The following is a 23,198-nucleotide window of genomic DNA, read 5'->3' as shown; positions in this document are numbered from 1 at the left end:
CCATTAAATGTGAAGGTCCCTAATTCACCCAACAAGAAACACAAAACTTGCCAGTAATGTGAGAATGTGAATTAACAGTTGGGGTGGATAGTAGTCCGCTACAAGGAATAACATTTCTAACATGTTAGGTCCAGTTAACGGTTTCAGTAATTCAAACCTGATCTAAACCCCTGGGAGTTATAGAAGAGAGCAGACAGGATTAAGGTAGAGATAAATATGTAATCCATTTATTAGTATCAAAACAGTTAAAAAGTCACAACGATAACCCAATAAAAATCTTTCCCCAAGTCATAAAACTAGATTAAAAGGTAATGAACAAATTGAGACCTAAAATGCAAACATCCAATACGGGGAATCGGAGATACGGATTTTTAAAAACCTTAAGAATAATAGCTTCCAAAAGCAGAAACCACCAATAGTAGTCAATGCTGTGGTAAACCTGGACCAATGCGTGATTTCAGACAGACCACTATGGAGCGTTGGTCAGATACACCAATTAAGTTCGACCCAGAAGCAGGTTTTAACCTTAGGACTTAATCTTTTTTTGTGGAAGTCAAAATCATTCAGCAGGCAAAGCAGGAGGCTGTATACAAGGAAGTCCTCAACAAGTTGGACAGGCATTGGACGAGGTCCTGGAAAGCAAACAAAAGGAGATGATGGACGGAGCGCTGAAACTTTTCAGACACTCACCCCCAGTCACAGATCTGGGTTGAATCCATCATTGTTCTTTAGCTCACTTCGCAACCCCAGTTCATACACAGCTATATGCAAATCAGTCTTGACCCTGTGCCTCATGGGAACAGTCCAGCCTGAACTGCCAAGCCATGTCTTCCCTGGACCGGAAAAAAGCATCCTGGGACCAGTTTCGGGGTAACAACCCTCATCAGCCAAGCTAGCTTGAATCCAATGGCAAAGTGAGCAAGGGACCCACATCTGAGAATACCCTGCCATTTAGGGCGAACAAAGCAAACACAAGGAGATGATGGACAGAGCGCTGAAACTTTTCAGACACTCACCCCCAGTCACAGATCTGGGTTGAATCTATCATCGTTCTTTAGCTCACTTTGCCACCCCAGTTCAGACACAGCTATATGCAAATCAGTCTTGACCCTGTGCCTCATGGGAACAGTCCAGCCCGAACTGCCAAGCCATGTCTTCCCTGGACCAGAAACAAGCATCCTGGGACCAGTTTCGGGCTAACACCCCTCATCAGCCAGGCTAGCTTGAATCCAGTGGCAAAGTGAGCAAGGGACCCACGTCTGGGCATACCCTGCCAACTTAGGGCAAACAAAGCAAACACAAGGAGATGATGGACAGAGCGCTAAAACTTTTCAGACACTCAGCCCCAGTCACAGATCTGGGTTGAATCCTTCATCGTTCTTTGGCTCACTAAAGAAAGATCCTGCTGAAGCCATACATTTTGGCAGAGGTTCTAAAGAGGAGAAATTCAAATTCTGCACCCAGGGAAGTCTGTTCGGATACTTACTGCCTTTCATGCAGTCAGGATTTTCACCTTCGGACTTATTCTCTATTTTGGAGCGCAGAATACTTCAGCGGGGAAGGCTTTGGCTGTATCAGACACTGAGTTCCACGAAGCCAGATACCTTCTTGCTCAGAGTCCGCTGAATCGAATTTGCTGCTGCAGAGATCTCAGAGCATGAGATAAATGTTTTCTCAGCCCAGCAAGGTTTGTTCTCTGGTCAGATAGGCTGGAATGGTCTGTCCTGGCCCTCTGCAGGTCTGGAAGTCCAAAATATTTCTAAGTCGGAGGATTTCATGTGTGGTAGACGAAGCCCATTTAGCTCACGGCCAAAGACCTGGGACCAAAGCACATGGTGGTTAAGACACACTCCAGCAGAGGCCACAAGCAGGGTCCAAGTTAGGGAGGCCACAAGCAGGGTCCAAGTTAGGTCCAGTTTGTCCTGGTCAGCTGGGCACTTCAGGAAAAAAGGCATTGTGAAGCTTTATGTAGTACTGTAGCCACACAGGAGGTCAGACCACTGGAGTTCACTTATTTGTCCTGGGGCCAAGAAGGAGCAGGTCCAGCCCTTCATGGCTTCTCTCAGGTTACAGACAGCAGGTCTGGCCCTCTTCTTTTCATCCACAGATCCAGAAAATGTTTTTAAGAGGGTGCCTTGGGATGCCACAATAATGCAAGCCCTAGGTAGAGGATGGGGAAGGTGACTCCTGGTCCTCCCTAACTAATGGGGTATACGTTCTCAGGGTTAACCCTACCAACTTTGCAGTAGTTCCTGTTTGCCCTATTGCAAACTATCCCGCAGAGCCCTCCCTCCTAAAATCCAAGATGGAGAAACCTTTCTCCCCACGTGCAGAGTACGAGTACCCAGCCAGGGGTGTGGCTTGAGGTCAAATAAATCTTGGAGAAGTGCACACCTAATCAGACTCATTAATGGAGACCTCTAATCTGGGGGCACTATCATCCCTTAAACCCTTCAGCGCGGCGCGGATTTCCGCGCCACGCTGAAGGTTCTGTGCGCGGGCGGGGCCATGACGGAACGGTTCCGTCATGCGCACAGCGCAACCGACGTGCATGACGGAACCGTTCCGTCATGCGCGTCGAAGGGGTTAAGAATGGGGATTAATAACACGCCAGAAGGCTGAGCAAGCTTTAGTCACACTGGCCTCAACTTATGATTACCAGGTGGCGTTCTTGAGTTCAAATTTCCTTTGTTTCAATGGTAGACTGTACTCATGTCTAAGCAATCTCACTTCTAGGATGCACCACAGGGTATTGTGGGGGGCTACCATAAAACGCTTATGAGCTGAGGTGAAGATCTGGTCAATCATTCTTTAAACCCACGAGAAATACTAAGGAAAGCGTCCTTGATGTCAACATCATTAGAAGAATTATCTAAACAGATCTCAAAAGCCTATGATCGATAACCTGTTTTTCGAAAAAGATATCCGCGCTGACCAGAGACCAACGTAGTGAGAGTCCGTTGCGGTGGCTAACACAATGTTGTCAATGGTACGCTCAGAATGATTGCTATTCTGGCTCAACAGGCAGTTTACATTTACACACTGTGGCCAGTGATTGCTCATTGATATGGAGTGAGTGGTGAAATTAGATAGAAACATACCCAGTTTGTAGGAAGAAAGAATATAATCAATAACAGACTGTGACTACAATCATTAAATGTGCAATTAAATTAAATGGGAGGGGTACACAATTAGCAAAAACAAGGTTAGACTTTGACATTAGATCATTCAATTTCGTTCCATAATCACTGCGAAGAAAGTGGGTTTGATCTGTGTCGTGTATATCCACCATGTCACAGACCTTTTTAGATAGATTACATGAATGAACATTAAATTCACCATCCCACAGTATAAGGTGCTCCTTCCCTTCACAACAACATAAAATTTCATGGTCATGATCAAGCTGCGATATAACCTTGAGTGTATCAGGTAATGGAGCATTATTACAGAAACTAACAAACACTGCATTTACCATAATGCACTGGGGCGAAAGGAGTGCTGAGGTTTTAGGTAGTGTGATCCCACTCTTTTTTTTTGTTTGAAAAGGCTACCTTGAGATAATGAGCTGATGAGTTCTGGTTGACGGAACAGCACCTAGCGAGTGGTACAGAGACCTGAGAAGCATTTGGGCAGCATTTCCAGCACCCTCAAAACCATGTGTTGCTCTCTACTGAAGGGCAACTATCCTGAAACACGTGCCTAGAGATACACAGTACTGGCTGCACCAACAAGGGTGAAAAACTAAAGACTGTTACTGAAGTAAGTGTTATCATGCACTTCATTTACCATAATGCATTGGTGTGATTGTAGTGCTGGGATGTCAGGCAGTGTGCTGCACCCTCTTTTTGCAGATATTTCAGTCCTTAATTCCAGAGAAAACCCAAGTTCCAACTTCCCTGAGCCAATTACAAGCTCTGAGCAAAAACCACTAAGAGGGAGCACAAAAAGCTACAGAAAGCAATGAACAAAAACATTAATTCTCGAACAACCAAATTAACGGTACAAGCAGGAAAATGATTCCCAATTTTTAATCAAAAAACAGGTTTGCAGAAGTTCCATAATAACTGGGTGACTCGGAGAGGAGAGGGGTCGTTTACTGAACCAAATATATGTTGTTGCTTGGATCCAACTGCAGCTAATCAAGCACAAGACCATGAAAAAACCTCACAGAAAAAAAAATAAACATGAAATTACAGCACAGGAAGCTGTTAATTGCTCAAGCACAATTTAAATCCAAGCAGATAGAAAAAGAAACCCAAATGGACATTGATACCCCGTTTAACATCCAGGATGCAACAAAAAGAGCGAGCAGTCACAAAGCAGGCTGCCCACAAGTGCATGCTTCATTATAATCTACAAGTCTGAGATGTATTTAAACAGCCTAAATCAGCGAGGAGCCTATAATCAGGTAAGGGGCTACCCATTGTGGAACACCTAATGTCTACATTGAAGCCAGTAGAGAAAAGCCTATACAAAGACTAGACCAACAAGCACCACACCCTGGGAGCAATACCAAAAAGCTGCATTTGGTTCCCGCATACAAAACAAAATGGGCATGTGACATCCTTAATCAAGGTAATATCATTAAGCTTTTACAAAGCAGCCAGCCGACAAACTGAAAAAAAGGTCACACTAGAGGTGGTTTTGCAACATATACAAGTTACGACCTAAACATCATGAGCATGTTAATGGCAGAACTATGGAGGATAAACAGTCTGCTTGGATATATGATACAGGCCATCCACCGCAAAATTGATTAGACTATACAGTTAGCCTCTCTTTTTAGAGTAACATAAGGCAATATCAGAAAATCCCCCATGCAGAAAGCAACCACTTTCCACAGCTGACATAACTATCCTTTCCAATACCCATGCTGTTGGCGTCAAATTGCCAGCTAACACTTGTCTATACTGAGAATTAGAGGAGGCTAAAATTAAACCATCAAATCGATTCAAGGGATTGAACAACACAGCAGAACACTGGCAACCGCGTGGATAACAGAGTTGATTGTTTTGAATGGCTGGATACTGTTTACAGAAAAACTTTTGTCTCAATTTCCTAAGAAATGTGTCCCATAAGACCCTAAAGATCGGTGTGCCAAGCTATCAAAAGCCTTGGCAAACCAAGCAGTTCACTCAAGCAAAAGAGAGATTAATCGGCACTTAGGAGTTTGAGGAAAAGCCTATATAATGAACTGGTACACATCCTAAGATCTGGATGAGGGAATACAGAAAAGTTCTATGGTTTGCAAAGCAGCAGTATGAAAATCTGTTTTGGGCAAATCTCCTTCATTTAACCAAAGGCAAAAATTCTAGCAATTTTTTAAAGGCCGTAATCGATTAAAGAGGGCCCTTGGCAGTTAATAATGTTAACATTGCAGAATCAATGTGGTCTGAATATCTACAAACCATATTATCAGGAGCATAGGGTGGATGTGATTGACTCAGGACATCTGCAAACCCTCAATTACTTGACAACTACGTCAATCCCACATAGTTTATGGGTTAAACAGAACTCCTGGGGTATTTCTGCAGCCTTGCTCATAGAGATCAAACTTCTATACCATAACACTTGGATCCGAGTGAAGATTTGCGATGGTCAGAGTGTCTTGCGTCGCATTCCAACATCCAATGGGCTAAAACAGGGGTGCGTATTCACTTTTATTTAATTTATTCATCTCTGAACTCTCCAGTGAACTTGCATTTGTAAACTCACATCCCCTTATTTTGGGGGGGGGAAATCACTTTCCAATATGATGTACGCATATGACGTGGTTCTTATCAGCAAAACATAAGTTGATCTGCAGCGTCTGATTGACAAGCTAAAGGATTACACATTACCCAACAAACTGGAAGTAAATGTAAGTAAAACTAAAACAATGGCAATCAGCAAAAAAAAAATCAATAAGTGGTATCTTGAATCCTAATCAACAATAAGCGTATTAAAGGGATCACAGAATACAAAGATTTAAGATTAATGATCACCTGTAAAAGATCCTTTCATAGGCACAAACAGCACATTCAAGCGAAGGCCAGTGCATTATTATCAGTATTTATTATGCTAAATAAAACTCTGACTCAGTATTAGATCCAATATTGAAAGTTGTTAATGCAAAGCTTTTACCAACTATTAACTATGGAAGTGAAGCCTTGCGAGGAAGTGAAGCAACTCTATTAGACAGGGTTGTAACAAAAACCTGTTATTTTATATCCCTAGGTCAGCTTCCCCCGTGCAGGTTTGACAGGAGTTTGATGTACTTAACCCCTTCGCTGCTAGACCTTTGCCCCCGGTGCTAAGCTTTTATTTGGCAAGTTGGGGTAGTTTGGGCTTAGGCCCCCGTAACTTTTTGTCCACATAAGGTATCCATGGAAAATTTGCGTCCTTTTTTTCCAACATCTTGAGGATTCTAAAGGTACCCAGGGTTTGTGGATCACCCTGGAGGGACACAGAAATTAGCCAAAGTACAGATTATTTTTCTTTTTTTGGGGGGGCTGGGGGAAGGAGGGGAGTTTTAGCATTTTACTGGGACATAGCCTATTTTCCTATTTTTTGTGCCTTCAATCTCCTTAAGTTAGTGGTAGGAATGGGTGTGAAACCAATAATGGATCCCAGAAAGCTATACATTTCTGAAAAGTAGACAAAATTCTGGATTCAGCAAGGGATCATTTGTGTAGATCCTTCAAGGTTTTCCTATGGAAATTAATGGTTGAAACAAAAAAATATTGAAATTGAGTTACAAAAAACAGCCTGTAACGTCTTCTAAGTATGGCAGATTTTTTAAAGCAATATACCGTTAAGTCTACTGGACCCTTCTGGTTGTGGTGATATATAGGACTTGTAGGTTCACCAAGGACGCGAGGTACTCAGAGCCAATAACTGAGCTGCAACTTGCAATGGTTTCTCATTGTGTACCGGGTATATAGCAATTAATTTGGTATAATATAAAGAGTGAAATTTAGGTGTTAAGGACATCTATATATTTTCAAATGGGAACAAGATATAGAGTTTAGCTGCACTAGTTATTTGCACATCTCCAAAATTGTGGGCACCCATACTACCATGTGAATTAGAGGACATTTTTAAAAATGACTTCTTTTTTGCACATTGTCTTACATTTGGAAAGCAGAAATGCATAGAAAGTCAATTGGTAATAACACTTGTTCTACAATTCTGTGTTCCGCTACCTCTCCCAATAAAAACGGTACCTCACCTGAGTGGGTAGGCCTAGTACCAGAGACACGAACTGGCCCAAAACATAAAGGGTCTTAATTGGCATTTTGCAGATGATTACGCTTTCAAGTAGTTCCTTTAGGCTTACATATTTTGCGCTAGTATTCTATACTTTAGTAAGCATAATACTTTTGGCTTTTTTATGTTTGTTTTTTTACTTTGTTTTTCTTATTGTATATTGTAATCCTTGAATGAGGACTGGAGTAATAGCATGACCAAACTTGGTGACAGCAGTGAGAAGAAAAATAAACTTGAAGTCCGGCCACTAACAAACAGAGCGCAGCAGAAGCACTGTAATAAGTGGGGTGGTTTTACATTTAGGTAATGCTTTTGAAATAGGCTAGAGAACCACACTGTGTACAGTGTAACAAACAGTAGTGATATACAAGAGAAAATAAAATGCCACATCAATCGAGTGAGGTCTCTCTCCATAACCGAGTTCTTGTTATTGATGCAGCCCTATGTCCCTGGAGCTGCGTGTATTAATGCAGCCCTATGTCCCTGGAGCTGTTTGTATTAATGCAGCCCTATGTCCCTGGAGCTGTGTGTATTGATGTAGTAGCCCTATGTCCAAGGAGTTTTGTGTATTAATAAAGCCCTATGTCCCTGGAGCTGTGTGTATTAATGCAGCACTATGTCCCTGGAGCTGCGTGTATTAATGCAGCCCTATGTCCCTGGAGCTGCGTGTTTTAATGCAGCCCTAGGTCCCTGGAGCTGTTTGTATTAATGCAGCCCTATGTCCCTGGAGCTGCGTGTATTGATGTAGTAGCCCTATGTCCAAGGAGTTTTGTGTATTAATAAAGCCCTATGTCCCTGGAGCTGTGTGTATTAATGCAGCCCTATGTCCCTGGAGCTGCGTGTATTAATGCAGCCCTATGTCCCTGGAGCTGCGGGTTTTAATGCAGCCCTAGGTCCCTGGAGCTGCATGTATTGATGTAGCCCTATGTCACTGGATCCGTGTGTATTGATGTAGCCCTATGTCACTGGAGCTGCGTGTATTGATGTAGCCCTATGTCCATGGCGTTTCGTGTATTAATGTGGACATATTTCCCTGGAGCTGTGTGTAGTAATGTAGCCCCATGTCACTGGAGCTGTGTGTATTAATGTAGCTCTAGTCCCCAGGAGCAAAGTGTATTAATGTATCACTATGTCCCTGGAGCTGTGCATATTAATGTAGTCCTATGTCCCTGGAACAGTGGTTATTAGTGTAGACCTATATTCCTGGAGCTGTGTGTATTAATGTAGCCCTAAGTCCCTGGAGCTGTTTATATTAATGTAGCCTAATATCCCTGGAGCTGTGTTTATTAATGCAGCCTTTGGTCCCTGTAGCTATGTGTAATAATGTAGCCCCAACTCCCTGCATGTGTTAATGCAGCCCCTTACCCTGGAGCTGCATGTATTAATGTAGCCCTATGCCCTGGAGATGCTTGTATTAATGCAGCCCATATCCCTGGAGCTGCGTGTATTAATGTGGCCCCGTGACACCAGTGGTGTTTATTAATTTAGCCCAATGTCCCTGGAGCTGTGTGTATTAATGTAGCCCTATGGCCCTAGAGCTTCATGTATTAATGAAACCCTGTATCACTGGAGCGGAGTGCATTAATGCAGCCATATATACCTAGAACTGTGGGTATTAATACAGCCCTACGTCCCTGGAGTTGTGTGTATTAATGTAGACCTATGTCCCCGGAGCTGTCTGTATTAATGTGGCCCCGTGGCCCCAATGTTCTGTTTATTAATGTAGCCCTATGTACCCCGAGCTGTGTGTATTAATGTAACCCTATGGCCCTAGAGCTGCATGTATTAATGTAACCCTGTATCACTGGAGCGGCGTGCATGAATGCAGCCATATATACCTAGGCCTGTGGGTATTAATGCAGCCCTATGTCCCTGGAACTGTGTGTATTAATGTAGCCCCATGTCACGTTAGCTGTGTGTATTAATGTAGCCCTATGTCCCCGGAGCTGTGTGCATTAATGTAGCCCTATGTCCCCGGAACTGTGTGTATTAATGTAGCCCTATTTCCCCAGAGCTTTGTATTACTGTAGCTCTATGTCCACGGAGCTGTGTGTATTAATGTAGCCCTATATCTCTGGAGCTGTGTGTATTGATGTAGCCCTATGACCCTGGAGCAGCGTGCATTAATGTAGCCCTATGTACCCAGGGCTGCATGTATTAATTAATGTAGCCCCAAGACCCCGGAGCTGCGTGTGTTTATGTAGCCCTGTATCACTGGAGATGTGTGCATGAATGTAGCCCTGTGTCCCTGGAGCTGTGTGTATTAATGCAGCTCTAAGTCCCTGGAGCTATGGTTATTAATGACCAGTACTAGTCCTTCCTCTAGGTCTGTAGCCTGCTCGGGTTTTCGGTTTTGAAATTCTGGGCACTTCTACTTCAGTAGCTGCCCATCCTGTGACACACGTTCGCACCCTCTTTTAGGAGGTAAGGGAGACATCGTTTCCCAGGGCAACAACAACGTTTTATCCTCTCCTTAAGAGGCGAGTTCCTCAATGAGTCGGCCCCCGCCCATCACTCCGCGTGACGCGGAAGTCATAGAGAGTCTCTCTGGTCAGGGGTCGCTGACCACGGAGCTCGACGTCTCCCGGCCCCGTCTCATCCTCCAACCTCCACACCCTCAGCGCCACCTACCTCTTCCGCGCCGCTGCTCCGCCTACGCGTGCCTCTCAGCAAATGGACCGACACCGGAAGTGACGTCAGATGACCGCATGCGTCTGAACGTAACTGGGCCCTAGGCGACTCGAGGTGGGACCATGGAAATAAAAGACGGGCCTTGCTCCAATAGAACCACACCAAAGACAGACTGCTGGCTAACGAAAGTTCAGATTTTGGCACTTGGCTGCCAAATATTTTTTTTCTTTAGGATATAAATTAAAGAACAAACTAGAGGTTCCTTTCTGCGTTGCTATTAGTTCCTTTAATCGAGGTTGTCTCGAAACATTCGTTTTTAACAGGTTACTCACAAATATTTAATAAACGGCGGGAGCCATTATACTTAGCATTTTCGTTTAAACTGTTCATTACTGTAGCAAAGATGCCATCTTTCTATTATCACTTCCCAGGCATCGCAACATTTTAGAAGAGGAAAGTTAGAGTTTTTTAAAAATTAATCAGCAGAATGAATTTCCCCTATTGACTTCTATTGATACAGAGCAGGACATGAGTCAGGGGTACAGGCAGGTGGACAGCGACCACCCACTGAACACCATCCACACTGCCAAGAATTTGGGCCCCACTGAATAATGTGCTGAACTCGCCTCAATGTAATTTCCAAACACCGGAACACTTTCAGCAGTGCTTGCACGTTGTCTGCTTTCCATTTGCAACAAGCAACAACGTGCAGGTGCTCCAGCGGAAAAGGGCACATTTACATATTCCCCCCTATGTCGCAGACTCGTCATCACAACCATTCATCCATACACTCATTCATTGGTGGGGCCCATAACACCAACACGCACTCGTCTCACTCTAATCTGTACACAGGAGGAAAAGCCCTGGACATGTGGGTACCTTATTACCTATCAGGATTAAATATCTTTACATAATATACATTATATGCATCTGCAACTATAGAATCCTGACCTTAACACCAAGGCACTCCACCACTTTGTCGAAGGACCAATTAGTTGACTGTTTGATGGTGATTTAGAACCAGCTAAAACACAATTAAAACCTAGGAAACATTCGATTAAGTTTGGTACTCAATTAAAGAAACACAAACTCATTTCAGATTAATCCAAATTTGTTTATCTAATAATTAATTTGCTCTGCTTTAGCATTAAGGCACTACAGATCATAACATAATTTGGTTCATTCCAAGGAGAAAATCGAACCTTTGGTAAATAAACATAGATTTAGAAATGGGTATTATAGTTACCAAATATCAAATGTTGGTGACCCTCCGATCACACAGAGGATTTTGCAAAGTCTCTCCTACAATCTTCAAAAAAATGTCCGACCCACAGCAATAGTCAAACCATCAGATGAAATAATCTTTCCAAAAATCAAAGAAACCCAAGGTAAACCATGGAAATCTTCATCAGCTCAACGTAGACCCAACGCCATAGACGATCAGCCCATGGAACCGCCCCCTTTAGGCGGATGAGGATCTTTTATACCCTTTTTAGGTGTCGCCTGAACCAGCGCTTGCGTTACTTTTACTGCCACGCTGCCAATGCTTGTCATGCCTTCTCTTCGGTGCAGTATGTTATTCCGCAGCAACAGCTCGCTGTTGTAATGTTAGCTATGTTAGGCCATACCTGCCAGTTCTCTGAAAATGTTATTCATTCTAAACATCCAGTTCTGGAGAGTCAGAAATGTAGTCACTACCAAAGCAGCAGTTTACAAAAGCTGTGGTGTCAGGAAGAAGTGCTTCCAACTGGTCCAGCCGAGCTTGCCTGGATCATAAATATTATTTAAGCGAGTTACCAGTGAACAGACATCCTCCTTCTTATTGTCATAAAACTCAAAAAGCAAAGTAGGTCCATACTCCCTAAGTGCGCATTTAGCGAGCTACTGCTCACGCTCACTATTCTTGTGTGTTTTCATTTAGTGCTATTTATTGGCGCAAAATGCAGGCATGGGCATGAGGGGGCATTTTGGCACTATGTATATTGTTAATGCAGAATTAGTCTTGTCATATAATTCTGCGTCATCTTGCAGAAGTTTTGGGTAATTCCCCATGATTACGCTATATATTTACAGGCTCTAAAATATATGTGATCATCAAAACGAATACATTGCTCCTGGGTACATCAATACCTGAGTCATAGAATATAAAGTAAGCACTTCAGATAGAATCACTGATTACACTGGCAGCCACTGAAAATAGATTGGGTCATTTGGCTTTCACTATTTTTTCACCTCCCTTTTTTCACTATTCTCTCTATATCCTACACTCACTCCCCCGCTTTTTCCTCTATATAATATTGAGTTCATATTTTGAATTTTTTTTAGAAAATGATATGAAGGCATAACCACATTGATCAATATATGTAACGCTTGACGTGTGTCAATTAACTTTTGTGACGCAATTGATGATTTTAGATAGACCCAATACAGTTCATATGAATACACTAGGTAATGCTAATGTAACTGACAGTTTAGCATATGTCTTTTTATTGATTTCAGGATTTGTGGCTTTTCCTGACGAAGGCGTACTTTACGCCGAAACGCGCGTCGAAGATTAAGTATTCTTGCCACGGAACTATCTTCTCTTAACAACTGTTTTTTAATAGGAACCTTGTATAACAAAGAAACTGTATATCCAAATGTAATATGGTGGTTTTATATAACATTGAATATTGATATGTAAAAAATTAACTTTTGTACTTTTTACATTTTTCTGCTGTCACACTTAGTTCTCTTAAACAGACACACAAAACAAAAAATCTCTTATTATTGTTGCCTAGGAAATTATTTTTCATTGTACGCTACAAGGAATTACATGAGTTACACCCCCTCCCTGCTGTAACCCAGAGCTTCGGAGCCATGACATGTAGTTGAGGCTTGAGTTTAACTTTATACTAACTTGGGATGAAACATCGCGAGAGGGAGCTGCTGGAGGTGTGTTGTTAAGCTTCAAGGCTGATTATTGTGGTTAGACCTTGAACTTGCTTTACTGCCTATGTGAAGTGAGTATTTGCCTTATTTGACGTTCAGTGTTTGGACGAGGGGTTGCTGTTTTCCTGAGCCTTTGGATTTTAGTTCGGAAAAAACATGATGGAGAATACATATCGACTCCTCTACCAATTTTCTACCATTCACTTTAAACAAATGAAGGTGTATGGGAATGTTAACATATTTCAAATTGTTTAATATGTATGTAAGATAATTGCATTCACCCAGAGTTATCATGGTTCACTGTGGAAAAACCCTAAAGGGTTTTTCCACAGTGAACCATGATTACTCGCTTTACTACTCCCCCCTTCCAAAAAAAAGTAAACTTGCAGGAAACCGTGTTGTAAAGAGCATATTTTAGCAGAGTGGGTGTTTACCGCTTTGCAGGCTCCCACAGCTTTTTCAGGATTAACCGAGTAGAGAGTTCATGGCACCCTTCGTCGTCAGCAAGTAGGTTTAGTCGTATTATGAACGGGTGGCACCTTGTGGGGGTCATGAAACTAAGTAGCAGTGTGCGCTTATGTATTTACCGTTGCCGCTGCCATGACGTTGGGCGAAGTAGATGTATAAATCACTGGTTGAAGCACTTTACGTTGGATTTTCCTGTTGCTATGCTACACTGTATCCATGCCAATTTTATTTTTAGGTCTCGCCTGACCCAGCGCATGCGCTGGTCTGGCGAGACTTATTGAGAGGGCTCCAAAAAGTGCTACCAGGCCAGCCTAGAGCTACAGTGCATGTGCGCAGGTGCGCGCGCCGCGCTTTACCGCGATTACTTTCACTTTGATGTTTGATCGCGATCACTTTCACGGCCACTTTGCATAGCCAATAGGTCTCGCTTTTGGGACCTTATAAGTATTTAGTTATGCAACTGTTGCATAGCTAAACACTTATAAGGTCCCATAGGTGAGACCTATTGGCTATGCCAATGCTTGTTCTTTTAGTTTGTTGTTCTTGCCTCCAGTTCACCTGAGGTACTGACGCCATCAGTGAAACACCCGTGCACTGCTTTAGTTCGTTTGGATAATCTGTAAGGCTTTCACAGATCACTTGTTTACAGAACAATTATTTGACATGTACTTATTTATATTGAAGATGAAAACCGTTTTAGAAGATAACTAACATGTATGTTATGTATGCAGCCTACAATGATGCCTTATACAGTTATGGTATCAGTGACGAAAGTGATTGACATTACCTTGTGTATGTACCCTTTTCATGGGTGAGGGTCCTTAAGGAAGGTAAGGGGCAGGTGGCTCATTGTTCGAAAGCTCCAGTGTAAAATGCTATTAATATGTGAATCCTCCAGCTCTCTTATTCCATTCCTAATTTCTGTGCCTATTGTACCACTCAACAGGAGTTCGTCTGGTCGCAATGCACTTTTTTTCGGGGTTTTTTTCTTCACCTAGAATTAAAAAAATTCATGCGAGATCTCCATTCCCATATACTGCTATCAGATATGCAAGAGTTTGGCTGTTTTTTACACCCCGCGTAGCACACTGACTGAAGCCGTTTGTGCCACTAACTGTATTTTGACAAAATTGGGTGTGAAAAGTCTGTGGATGAATACCCATATAGGTTAGGTGTCTGTGGTCCTCCATTTCTTACAGATGACCACAACACTGAACCCTGAGTGTACCCTTGTTTCCACCATTGACCCTGAACTCATGGTGGTGGAATGCTTAAATAACGTGTGAAATTTCCATAGTCATAATTTCTGTAAACAAATATAAATGCCAATACATTCCGAGATTCAAAATCTGCAATTTGTGACTCATGTTGCTTTGTTTTGCGCAGCTAAGTTGCTCTTGGGTGTGCGGTAAATGTTGCTGCCCCATCCACTTGTGCATATACAAGACTTCTGCTATTAGATTAGTAATATGAGAACTGTTGGTCATGAAAAGTCGCTCTTCTTCCTTTGCAGAACGGGCTGATGGTTTAGGTATTGAGCCCTAAAGCGCCCTTAAAATTTCACAAAAAATACCAAACTTTGGTGTACAAATCCTGTTTACTATTTGAAAAATGAAAGGGTTTGCAACTTCAAAATGGCTTTTAGGTGTGTACTGAACCCATCTTACAAGACAAGAAAGCCTTTCTGACTCGCAAAATGGGTTTAACAATGCATGCCGAATCGCAGTTAGGATGGGGTGTGAAAGGGGATCCTTATTTGAGATTCAGTATGACATGAATCAATGGTTTAGGACTGCAGGGGTCATCACAAACCATTGATTAGTTACTGGCACCTCGAAGGAGGTGGTAAGTGATTTGCATTGTGAATGTTGTGTCGTGTGACCTCGGATGGAGTTAAAGCGGTTGGAAGAGTGGAGGAACAGGCAGGAGACCACTGCCTTCTTCCACCAAAGTTGTCCCAAATGTGTCTAAATCTATGCATTTTGATGACAGGTTTTTAGGTCTCGCCTGACCCAGCGCATGCGCTGGTCTGGTTAGGTCTCGCCTGACCCAGCGCATGCGCTGGGCTGGCGAGACTTTTAGTGAGGGCTCAAAAAATGCTACCATGGCCAACCTAGAGCTACAGTGCATGTGCGCGGGCACGCGCTTAGGAGCAGAGGCACCATATGGCAAACCTCATCATGCTCATTAAGCGCCCGTGATCACTTTCACTTTTGCCCGCGATCACTTTCGCGGCGCCCCTTTGATGTTCTCGTTCAAAGAACGTCAAACATCAGAGAACATGTTGTTGTGTTAATGCTTTGCATCGCCCATTTGACTTACAATGTGCTTTCTCTTTCCACAAACACGATGTTTGTGTTCCTTTATTTTGATATGCTTTTAGTATTACTGTCACACCCACAACCACACACACAACCACACACACAACCACACGCACAACCACACACACAACCACACAAACACACACACACACAACCACAACCACACACACACAACCACAACCACATATACAACCACACACACACAACCACACATACAACCACACACATACACACAACCACACACACACACACAACCACACCCACACACACACACAACAACCACCCAACCACATACACAAGCACACACACACACAACCACACACACACACAACCACACACACAACCACACACACACAACCACAACCACACACACATGACCACACACACACAACCACACACACACAACCACACACACAACCACACACACAACGACACACAACCACACACAACCACACACAACCAACCACACACACACACAACCACACACACAACCACACACAACACCACACACATAACCACACACACACAACCACACACACAGCCACACACACAACCACACACACAACCACACACACGCAACCACGCACACACACAACCACACACACACACACAACCACACATACACACACAACCACACACAACCACAAACACACAACCACCCACACAACCACACACACAACCACACACACCACACACACATAACCACACACACAACCACACACACAACCACACACATATAACCACACAACCACAACCACACACAACCACACACACACAACCACACACACAACCACACACAACCACACATTCACACACACACACACAACCACACCCACAACCGCACCCACACCCAAAAACCACACACACCCACAACCACACACACAACCACACACACAACCGTACATACACACAACCACACACACACACAACCACACACAAACACACAACCACACACACAACCACACACACACAACCACACACACAACCACACATACAACCACACCAAGCATTGGCAAAGCCAATAGGTCTTGCCTTTGGGACCTTATAAGTGTTTAGCCACGCAACAGTTGATGTGGTTGCACCAAGGATATTGTGCTGCATAACTAAATACTTAGAAGGCCCCAAAAGCGAAACCTGTTGGCTATGCCAATGCTTGTTCCCTCTTACTTCAGCTCAACATGCAACAATTTAGGGGTAGAAACTGTTACGATTGTCCAGTCCGGGTCAACTTGCTATTTCTTAAAAGTTTCCCAGGACCAACTGGTTTTCCATGAGACTTGGCATAGCAAGGCGCAAAATGTATTTTATCGAATTGGTTCACAGGCAAAAGTTCGAAAAGTAATAACTAGCAAGCCTCCTTGTACAGGTCTTCCATTGTCCCCTTGCTGGTTCACACCGTCCATCACTTGGCAACCCTCCATGCTCCTATCCCTGTCGAGGAACATGATGTTGTGGGGCTGAGGTCACTTGGAGATCTCCAGAGCCATCCGATTCTGTGCAGTATTCATCGCGCTCACACGACGGTGGCATCACAGGAGCTCCATTTTAAGTACTGCGGCCTAGCAGGCCCTCATGCCAACTTAAGCAAAAACAGACATAACAGTAATTAAAAAATAGAAATGAAGATTCTAATGTTTAATCCCCTTCTAATCCCAATGTTTATTAGTATTTTCCAAGCATGTAGCAACATTTAAAGCAATAATACTCCCCATTCTGCAGTACTGAAAGCACAAACCATCACAAAGCAACATAAATCATGCAGTTCTCTATTTCACTACGATCTAAAGTTAGTTTGCGTACCACAGTCTTGTGTTTATCAAGGTGTAACGGTTGGTTAATAATATCTCACTTCAAACTAATTAGTACGAGTTAATATTTAGAATGATTACGTAATTAATTTCATGCAAAATAGAGGAGGTATACAAAATGTTCTTTTACCTGCTCCATCAATCCCCCCCTTTGGTGATTTTTAACATCACGACTAATCACTAAATTTTTCTAAATTTTCTACGGAAATGGTTACTCAGTTCCCTTGCATTTGTTAGGTTACATCCTAGTGTTTCCCATATCATTCTCCCTTGTTTTCTTGTACATGTTTTTCTGCAACTCTTCTAATTCTATATCTTCTATCTCTCTTTCTCTTATTTACGTCTCTTTTCTTAATTTCTCTTTTTATCTTATTTTGTAAGTTTACTCTTTTTATGCACACACATCCTAATTTCAATATTAACACCAATATAATCACACAGGTCACAGGTATCAGTATTTTACCCACAAAAGAACTACCTAATTTTGTTAATAAATTCTTAATAGTAGAAAAACTTTTACCAAGTTTCTCCCAAACACTTTCAACCTCCAGTGGAACAATTTCCTCATGCAAATCAGTTATATTCTTAATGTACTTCTTTAGATTTTGACTTTCGTCAGGAATGTAGGTACAACAATGTTGCACTTTCAGCATTCCACAGACTCCTCCCTCTTTGGCCAATATAATGTCAAGGGCAAGTCGATTTTGCATAATCATAGCTCTCATGGGCAACCATTTCGATATTCACCATTAAGAACCCACCAGCTGTGCTTGATGATAAACGATCCACAACTGTAGACAATTTTCTAATTTTATGCGCATTCAGAGATATTCCAACTGCTGGTATCAGTGCTCCAAAAATATCACCTATAATTTCTGACCAACTCTCCCTCCTTCTACTTGTTAGTTGCCTACCTATTTCGTGCAAACCATCCTCTCCCTTTCCCACATGAAATATTTTTGGGAAGACCAGGCCTAGGTAACATGTTCCATACCAGTGGTCCGGTAACCTATAATAAGCTCTGTTCCCACAGATGTAATATATTCCAGGGAATACCGGATCATTTTCTCCTTTAAATCCCCATCCTCCCATGATTTTAAATAAGTCACGGCATTCACTTGCACCTACAAAATAATTATCATAAACAGTGTTATCTCTACTGATGCACAATTTCCCTTTCTGGGGCCAATCTAAAGCCATTGCTGGATTTGTTTCTCCCTTTAAATGATTTTCCTTTCCAACATCCCAAAAAGTTGTTTCTATCCTTTCCCCAGACACTTTCCTTTGCATCTTAACTCTCCTTCCCTCTACCATGTCCAGAAAAACGTTCTCTTCTTTTCTCAAACTACAAGTAAGATTATTCGTAAACATTTCTTCTAAAGTTAACTCTCTTGTTTGCAGAAAGAATTCATCTAATGTTCTACCAGGAATCACCTTGTTTAGTTCAGGAACTACAGGTATCTGTGAGAAAACATTATCTACGTCAGTGTAATAGTATTCTAATTTTTCTGTTTTATAAAACAAACTAGCTAAAACACTACAAGTTATCCCATATGTCAAAGGAAGGTGATGATAAGTGACACCTTCGGATACTGATGCAGGTAACTGAATGCAAACGTAGCAGTCCCTAACCTCCATAGTCTTTACATACTCGTACAGCAACCTTGAAAAAACATTATTAGAAAAATCATTTATTAACTTATCTTTGTGAAGTTCTGTTCTATCTACCAGTTTTGTAACCTGACCTTCATCAATCTTTCCATATTAGTCCTGTTTTCAGTGTGTTTTTCTACATCTTCAAATGTTACTCTAAATTAAATTGTTATTGATAATATGATCCAGACAAGCATTAGTAATCCTGTACAACAAAAACACATTTTACACCATTTTCGGAGAAACCCACATGTAAGTTTCCTATTTTCTCTGTTTGCCATTTCGGTAATGATCAGTGTCTTTTGACTTAGCCTCTTTTCTTCAACTATTTTAACTTTGTCTAAACCTAAGGCTTTGATTGCCTACTTGGGTCTTTTCTGGTCATGTGTCTCGTCCAGAGCTTTAATTCCTTGTGATTTTCTTTGTTATTTCAACCCATTCATGAATCGTCTTCGTCTTTATGTTCACAATCTTGGTTCAGAACTTCCTGATCATCAGTTTCCTCTCTGATATCAGACAAGATAACCCTCAGGATTTCCGAATCTTCTTCTTCAACCACTTCCTGCACAGTCACCCCTAGACTTTCTTGGCTATCTGCTTCCTCTTGTATATCAGGAAGTGCCACATATGTCCATTCCGGTGACTTGTACTTCTGGTTTGGTTTCTTTATCCTCTTTGCTCCTTGCAAGTGTTTCTGATCAGTGTCTTCTGATTTCTCTTGACTACACACTTCATTCACTTATTCAGCATTAGAAGATTTTATTCTGGTTAATCGGTAGCTCAATCTTTTGAGTTTGTTGGGCCAAATTTCTTCTTTTGACGGCCTCTTTAATTTTGCTCCTTTCCCTTCTCGCTCCGTTATCCAAGCTCTTTTCCTTAAAGTTCTTCCCCCTTTGTTTTCTTCTTCACTTTCTTCAGATTCAGTATCAGTCTGACTTTTGCTTTCTTTGGATTTTATCCTCGGGACCTCATGTTCACTATCTACATTTATCCCTCCTCGTGTTTCTTCCACGCAATCTTCCTGCTGACTAACTGTCCCTTTTTCTACCTTGGTGTGTGTTGTCCCTACACCTTCTTGGGGGTCTTCCGCAATGATCTTACCCTCACTCTCTGTATCTAATTCCTCACCTCTATTTCTATGATTTCGGGCGGAATTTCTCTTATGCTTGTACTCTGGACTTCCTTACCAAAGATTTCTTGTTCAGTTTCTCCAGTATTCTCATTTATTCTTTCTTGTATTATCACTTGTTCTGTCTCTGATTCAGAACTGGAATCAAAAATTTCAGGTCGTCTTCTTAGTGGTATATTCTCTTGCCCCACAATTTGACTCAAATCTGCTTCGCCTGCTCCTAGGTTTTGTCTGGTTCTTGTTTCTTTTGATTCTGACTCAGAGCTGGTATCTGACGCTTCCTGATGCTCTTCTTCAGATCGATTTACAGGACTTGGGACTCGCAGAGTGTGACTGGCATGAATCCAATTCTTTACCTTTTCACACTTCACAGCAGTCATTGTGGTCAGAATCACTTGACGTGGTGTTCCCCAGCGTGGAACCAAACAATTTCTCCTTCTTTGTACTTTGATGCGTACCCAATCTCCAGGACTCAAGTCATGAGCTGGCTTATTTTCAAGAGTGGTCGCATCTGGTCCAACCTGATGAAACACAGAATGTACCATATCAGCCAATCCTTTGCAATAATCCAAGACAAAGTCATCAGATAAAGGCAGTAGTTTGTTGACAGGAATGAAAACATGTCTCATTGCTCTGCCCATGATAATTTAATGGGGACTCAGACCAGTGTTCCTATCAGGAATTGACCTAATTGTCATGAGGACCAGAGGCAAGACATCTGGCCATTTTAGACCTGTGGCCAAACACATTTTTCCCAATCTGTTTTTTATGGTGCCATTTATCTGCTCCACCACTCCAGAAGCTTCTGGTCGATAGGCACAAGTTAGTTTCTGTTGTACATTCAATGCTTCACAAATCAATTTTATAATTTCATTCTGGAAATGCTTTCCTCTATCTGACTCAATCGTTACTGGGAAACCAAACCTAGGAAGGAACTCTCTCAGTAGGAGTTTTGCTACAGTAACTCCATCATTCCTTCTGGTCGGGTAAGCCTCCACCCAACGTGAAAACAGACAGACAATCATCAGTACATATCTCAGACTGTTACATGAGGGCATTTCAAAGAAATCAAGCTGCATTCGAGTGAAAGGACCTCCCTCCCGTCCTATGGTTCCCAAACTCACCACAGTTTTTCTTCCTGGATTATATTGCTGGCATATAAGGCATCTCTGACTAAGGCTCTCAGCTATAAGCCGAAACGTTGCATTATACCAGGTCTGTTTGAAAAGTCTAATCATGGAAACCCAAACTATGTCTGCCTCTCGTGGTGCACATCCTGATTTTATCCACTGTTTCTTTTCCTCTTCCCCTGCCTCTTCCTGTAACTGCCTCACTTCATCCCATGTATTCACAGTGTTAGTAAAAAGCAAGGGACATGAGTCCATTTCCCTCTCCCTATTACGGTTCAAGGAATTTTGATTTCGCGCACAATATTCTGCTATGTTATTGGCAAACTCATTGCCGGCTGACACATAGTCCGTTCCCTTCGTATGTGCTACACATTTTATAACTGCAATTTGTTTAGGCAGCTGTATCGCCTCAAGTAATTTTCCAACCATTTCTGCATTTCTGATTGGAGTTCCGCTCGATGTCAATAAACCTCTTTGGGACCAGATCTGCCCAAAGTCATTCACCACTCCAAACCTCTACTGACTGTCAATAACCACAGTGACTCGCAAATTTATTCCCAACTTGCATACTCTAATCAGTGCAAACAACTCAGCAACTTGAGCAGATCGTACTCCTCTCAAACAAGATGCTTTCAACACAGCCGCTACAGTACACACAGCATACGCAGCACTCAAAATCCCTTCTCCAGTTCGCAAACATAGTCACTTTCTTTCAGAGGCACATCTTTTATGTCCAGACGTGGTTTGGTGCAAAAATCAAGCACTTCCAAACAGTCGTGATCAACATCATCCTTCACTTCCGTGTTCACAGCATCAGGTAGTAGTGTCGATGGGTTCACATTAGTGCACCTTACAAGACTCACATTTGTAGCACCCAAAATGACCTTTTCATATTTAGTTAGATGACTATGTGTCATGGACTGAGTCATGCTCCTTGTCAAAAGGATTGCCACATCATGGGGCACAAACACTCTCACAGGATATCCCATCACAATTCCTTCACCTTGTTTCAAACTTTTACACGTGGCTGCCACAGCTTTCAAACAACCAGGCAAAGCTACAGCTACGGGATCTAACACCACTGAAAAATAGGCAATCGGTCGTCTCAATCTTCCATGCCTTTGTACCAACACAGAAAGTGCACATCCATCTCTCTCACTGCAATAGAGCTCAAATTCCTTTTCGTAATCAGACATTCCAAGAGCTGGTGCTTAACACAAGCTGTCTCTCAATTGTCTAAAAGCTCTCATCTCTTCTTTATTCAGCTCAAGGGGATCTTTTACATCACATTTTTGTTAAGTGTACCAGTGGTTTTGCAATCAGCGAGAAGTTGCTGATCCACTGGCAACAATATCCTACCATCCCAAGAAACATTCTGACTTCTCTTTGTGTCATTGGTGCTCTCATTCCTTTTAGTATTCTAATCCTGTCCACAGTCACCTTCCTCAGACCCTTTTCAATCTTATGACCTAAGTATTGTACTTCTTTCTGACCAAACTGTAATTTCGATGGGGATACTTTGAGTCCTCCATCAGCCAAACGATTTAACAGTAAACTGTATCCATCACACATGCCTCTCGCATCTTCGATGCCACCAATAGGTCATCGATGTACTGCACAAGCACTGAACTCTTTGGCATTTTTAAATCTTCCAGGGACTTCTTTAGAATCTGATTAAATATTGAGGGACTTTCTGTATACCCTTGAGGGATACGGCACCATGCCAAAATATGTTCACCGAACCTGAACGCAAAAATTTGTTGGCTATCAGGGTGCAATGGGATGGAAAAGAAAGCATGACACGAGTCAATGACTGTGTACCATTCTGCATCATGGGGAATCTGATATAGGATTACCTAAGAATTCGGTACAATGGGAC

At 42.3% G+C, this 23,198-nt stretch overlaps 1 protein-coding gene across 1 annotated transcript in view; it reads right to left on the bottom strand.

The window, feature by feature from the left end:
• The window catches only part of LOC146808453 (transient receptor potential cation channel subfamily M member 2-like), a 2,757,229-nt gene extending 2,747,290 nt beyond the window's left edge, over window positions 1–9,939 (bottom strand). The window contains exon 1 of the mRNA XM_085623562.1: window positions 9,880–9,939. The gene's annotated coding sequence lies outside the window, so the exon portion shown is untranslated. The remainder of the gene's footprint in view (window positions 1–9,879) is intronic.
• Between the last annotated feature and the right edge of the window lie 13,259 nt (window positions 9,940–23,198).

The sequence above is a fragment of the Triturus cristatus genome, chromosome 8, assembly GCF_964204655.1.
Source record: "Triturus cristatus chromosome 8, aTriCri1.1, whole genome shotgun sequence".
Taxonomy (NCBI): domain Eukaryota; kingdom Metazoa; phylum Chordata; class Amphibia; order Caudata; family Salamandridae; genus Triturus; species Triturus cristatus.
Note: the sequence above shows the minus strand (reverse complement) of the source record. Positions and strands in the feature narration are given on the sequence as shown.